The following is a 5,348-nucleotide window of genomic DNA, read 5'->3' on the forward strand; positions in this document are numbered from 1 at the left end:
TTTTTTTTTTTTTTTTTTTTTTTTTTTTCCAGTTTTAAGAGTTGTGAAGTATGTTTTAAACCAGTTTATTTTTGCTGTTGTACAGCTCCTTTAACCATAAACAGTTTTCACTTCATGGCTTTCTCTGCTTGTTTGTTCCCTTCCCTGTTCCCCAAGTTAGTCTACTGAATGGCTGTACAAAAATCAGATATAATTCAACTTTTCTTAATATTCAAAGTAAGATACGTTTTAAAACAAATATTTTTAACGATGCAAAGTCAAAGTTGTTTCAGTTGTGATGAAAGTCTGTCTGCACACCGGAAACTGGGACTATTTCGTGTTTGGAAAAAGGTTTCGACAAAAACAGGTGTTTAAAGTCAGACTTACCGCCTATTTTAGAGCTTCCTCCATCCAGACTCGCTGTTTATTAAAACCGTGACTCAATCTGCCATCAGAGGAAACAGAAAGTACTGTATTACTTTCTAAAGGTGCTCGACGATGTGTACCGCACAAGCTTTCTGAATCATTCTCACACTTCTCAGCTGGACCTGAACCGCAGGTAACCGTGCTGCCTCCACGTGCCTCCCACAATAATCGGAAAAAACAAGAACACCTCACAAGGGTCGACTGGGAGAGAGCATAGAAAGAGTGTTCTCAAACCCGGTAAATTTTGAGTGAACATATATAAAATATGATTAAGTAACACTAGAGTAAAAAAACAAATTAAATGAAGCTATTTTCATGAACTAAAACAAAGCATAGGCACGAACAAACAAACATAAAATTAAGGAAAAATAAGAAAACAAAATTTATTTAGTATCTTACATTAAGAAACTTAAACATTTATTCTTATTATTATTGTTATTATTATTGAAACAAAGCTGCAAAAAACCTAAGCTCAACGTTGTTTAATTTTGCCCTCTAGTGGTCATTTTATGTAACTGCAAAAAGACGTTTACCTGACAACAAAACACGTTGTTTAAATCTGGTTATATATTTTTTTTTAAATAAAAAAAAATCAGATATCATAACTTATTAACGGATCTCTATTAATTTATTCAGAGTCAGAGATTCTTTATTGTCATTCGCACCTCATGTGGTACATGTGGTGGAGCGAAATTATGTACACAGGGTCCCAGTTACATCCAACAATAAAATGTATAAGAAAAACAGTAATAACATCTAAGATATGAACTAAGAAAAACATCAACTAAATATACACTAAGCACTTATAACATAAAACATTGAACATCAGCACAAACACTGTGTGAGCGGATGTGCACGCATGAACACATCAACATTGAAACAGATCAGCAGCAAGATGATGTGATTTTCACAGTGATTATTCTGGTTAGAGATTCATGAGTCTAACAGCCTCAGGGTAGAAGCTGTTCCTCAGTCTAGTGGTTCTACACTTAATGCTTCTCAACCTCCTTCCTGAGGGGAGTGGGGCAAAAAGTGTGTGTGCTGGGTGAGTGTGGTCCTTCATGATGCAGCCTTCACCACTCTCTGCAAAGCTTTTCTTTCTGCAGCTGTGCAGCCTCCATGCCACACGTTGATGCTGGAGCACAGAATGCTCTCCACTGCACACCTGTAGAAGGAGGTGAGGACTGAGCTTCCCAGACCAGTTCGTCTCAGCCGTCTGAGGAAGTAGAGTCTCTGATGAGCTTTCTTGATCAGTCTGGTGATGCTCCAGCTGAGGTTGTCATTCATGTATACACCCAAGTACTTGTAGCTGGAGACTACTTCCATCAAATATAGTCATGTTACTTATAACAATGGTCATACACAACAACCTTTTTCTTGCATGATATAAAAACAAAAAGGCTAATTTTGCGCACGTATAATTTGTTTTCATTCTAATTAGGTAGTACAAAAACATTATTTTAGTTTAAAATGTTTTTTTTTCTGTTAAACAGCTGAGGCTCATTGTATATGCAGTACATGACTATAACCGCAAGAGGGCGACAAATATTTATATTGACCATGAACTCGCTTCCGTCATTGTTCAACGCATATGGTTCAACGTTATTTGTCAGAAAATATTCGAATATTCTAATGAACTGGTGGTAAAACACGACAAATTGATGCTGTAAATACACTAATAAATAATTCCACATTAAGCAAATTTATGAAAAGTTGGTTTCACATGATGTAATAATAACTGTAACAAGATAGGACAACGTTGCACGTTCATTTTTTTTATTTTTTTTTTTACCGGAAGTGCATTAACATTTGAATATTGTAATTCCTCATATGACCACAAGAGGGCAGTAAACATACATATTCTGGGGGCCGTGTAAAATGTAATTAAATACATGTACATACAGTTACTTTAAGGTTTGTATGAAATCTGATTTAAAAATAATAATCATTTCAGTTTTATGTGTTTTTCCAGACAAAAACAAAAATGTCTTAATTGTGTGGACCTAATGTAATCACATTTTAATTTTAGGTTTGTTTTATAAAACGAATTGACTGCAGTAGCTATATACAACGACCAAAAAAGGACGCAAAACATAAATGTTGGACAAACTGCAGTCACGTGATGTTTAGTGCTAGAAATTTTAATTGAACTGGAATAAAAACGGCAAGCAGCCACTGAGTTCACTTCATGTATTAACCAAATGCCAGACAGCGATTTACAATGACTTTAAATGTAAACCATAAGTGTTTTGTTATACTTGTGAAGGTTGGGGCTTTCCGATGTAGTTACTCAAAATGACCACAAGAGAGCAGCAAACACTCATAGCCCCGAGGAGCGCTCAAAATATTTTGTCCCGATGACCTGACTGAGCATTATTGGATTTGGTACCTGGATGATTGAGCATGAACTTTGTTGATTTGACAACAATGTCAACCTGGTTGATTTTATTGTACCGTTAAACACAATGCTTTTTAAAATTTGTAATTTAAAAAATACAAAACAAATAAATTGTAGCAAGTTTCTATATGCAGTAAGTAAAGCTGAATTTCTTGCCGTTTCTTTAACATTTTCTCAAATCAGGTTTTCTTTGACTATTCGTTATTAGTTACTTTTTTTAATGCTGTTGCACATGACTACACTCATAATTACCATGATTCCAATTCTCTACCGGGAGTGACTGAGCTTTCGGTATCTTCCTATCACTGTCAGGTTCGAATTCCAACTTGTACTGTAATCGATGCGGCTGATTGTTTATGCAGTTCATAACTGTGACCACAAGGGGGCGGAAGACAATCGTTTACGCTCGTGCTGCACGATTATCTTCCATAATAACTACGTTCCAAATGAACACACACACACACACACACACACACAAATGTGCCTTGAAGGATATTTACAGTAATTCTGGATTTTATTGTTTTTTTTCGCCAAACGTAAAGAAAAAAGCAGATTAATCAAATTTTGAATACAAGAGCCGCAGCCGCCTGATAGCTGCATATGTTGCAATTCACCACTGTGACCGTTAGAGTGAAGCAGTCACACATTTCAGGTTAAAGAAAAAAAAGTCGCAGAAAAACTGCGTCACGACATCCGGTTACCCTTTCAAAATAAGACAATTCAAAGACGCGTGCATTATTTTTTTGTCCATTTTAAAACAAAATATTTTAAACTAGCTAGCTATATTTTGTGACCTGTCTGGGGTTTACACCGCCTATCCGTGACCAAAACAAGGGTGTAAACAAAATGATGGATGGATGTATTATTCTTATTGATAAGTTATGACAATAAGTCTAAGATGTTAAGTTTCATTATTTTCTTCACAAATGTACTCAGCAATAACCAATTGCAATTATTAATTTTTAAATTGAAAAAAAAAAAAATCTACCTAAGTGCATGTATTGATGACCCAAAACAGTATGTCCATTTGGAATCCAGGTTGCAGCTCATTTTGTTACACCAGCACCATCCTTTATTCCAGCACCTTCCAACTATTAGGTGGATTGTCATCATATGGCAGACTGGTATCTGTAATAATGATCTAAGCAGTAAAGTGCAGCATTGCTTTTATGCCTGAAGATATTCTTGAACAAGAATGACCGATTCAAGATCTTACCTGCACAAAACAAACAAAAACCCCACACAACTTTATTAATGGTTTATTTTCTATAAAAGAGATGAGTTTATTCAATGATCATAACAGATTTAATCAGAGACCTCAAGCAACCACTTACATACCAAACAAAAACTGAGGAATTTTTTTTAACAAAACCCCCCAAACAGAAAAATGTAACACAATAAAATACCTGAATAACGCAAACTCTGGGCTGAGCTGAACATCAGCACATTCTCTGTAGAACTCATGGCACATTATGTCCAATATTTACTGTGAGAAAGAAAAGCTAAAAGGATGGAGTCTTTTCTTAACACTTTTGAACAGGTCTAATAACATTAGTGGACTTGATCAAAATGAAAAAAATAAGTTCTCCTGAATTACTGCTCATGTTTTAGTCTCCTCAACATGTTTTATCTACATCAGTGAACATGCCTGCCAGCACCACACCACTGAAAAACATACACAATCACACACCGCCTTTCAAATATACAGTCACACTCACAGACGAGACTTAAAACGCTAGTGTGGAAATGCTGAATCACATCTACCTAAAATTTGCTGTTAGAAGAAAATAAGTTGTCAGGTGTGTACACTTATAGAAGTCCAGCTAAAACTTAATTTAAAACCCGAGTATTAACAACGGGCAAAATATAAAATGTTGTCTTTTCTGTTTTGTACTTACTTTTTTCTTTAAAACACAAACTCTTGCTGAAGTCTTCCCCCTTTCTTCAAATATTAACCCCCACCCCCCACTCTTGTTGTGCCCCATCCTAAATTCCGTGTGTAATATAAGCCAACAAGAACTGCAATACAATACAGGCACTGGAGAGGAAAAAAAATACAGAGGAGTAGAGGACATGTTCAGATTTCAACCCATCTCCACTCGGACAAAGTCTCCAAAACAGAATTAGAACTCACATCCACTATTACTGAACAAGAACAAAGATATAAATTAAAACATATTTTCAGACTTTTTTGTTTTGATTTTTGTACGTTTTTTTTTTTTTCTTTAATTTTGCATCGTCAACAGTGTGCCTCATGAATTATACGATTCACTGCAAAAACTACCTGGGACCTCCACACGGTCCCATCGTTTTTTAATTTTTATTTGTACAGATCTGTTTCAAGTATCGGCTAGAGAAAGATGTTAAGTGTTTGCCCAGATCGTTAATTTTTAACCCCAAGCACTCTGCTTATTGTCATCAGATCAAACAAAACACACCTGAAAGGAACAGCAAGATCCAGTAGTGTGACGAGCCAATTATATAAACTTTCAACAGTATTTTTGAAGTATTACAAATAACGTCACAACACTCGAAGTGAAATCCG

At 35.5% G+C, this 5,348-nt stretch overlaps 1 protein-coding gene across 1 annotated transcript in view; it reads right to left on the minus strand.

Moving 5' to 3' along the window:
• lpar2a (lysophosphatidic acid receptor 2a) overlaps positions 1-504 on the minus strand; it is a 6,321-nt gene extending 5,817 nt beyond the window's left edge. Inside the window, exon 1 of the mRNA XM_037689071.1 lies at positions 367-504. The gene's annotated coding sequence lies outside the window, so the exon portion shown is untranslated. The remainder of the gene's footprint in view (positions 1-366) is intronic.
• Between the last annotated feature and the right edge of the window lie 4,844 nt (positions 505-5,348).

This window comes from Nematolebias whitei, chromosome 15 (assembly GCF_014905685.2).
Source record: "Nematolebias whitei isolate Nwh7 chromosome 15, NemWhi1, whole genome shotgun sequence".
NCBI lineage: Eukaryota > Metazoa > Chordata > Actinopteri > Cyprinodontiformes > Rivulidae > Nematolebias > Nematolebias whitei.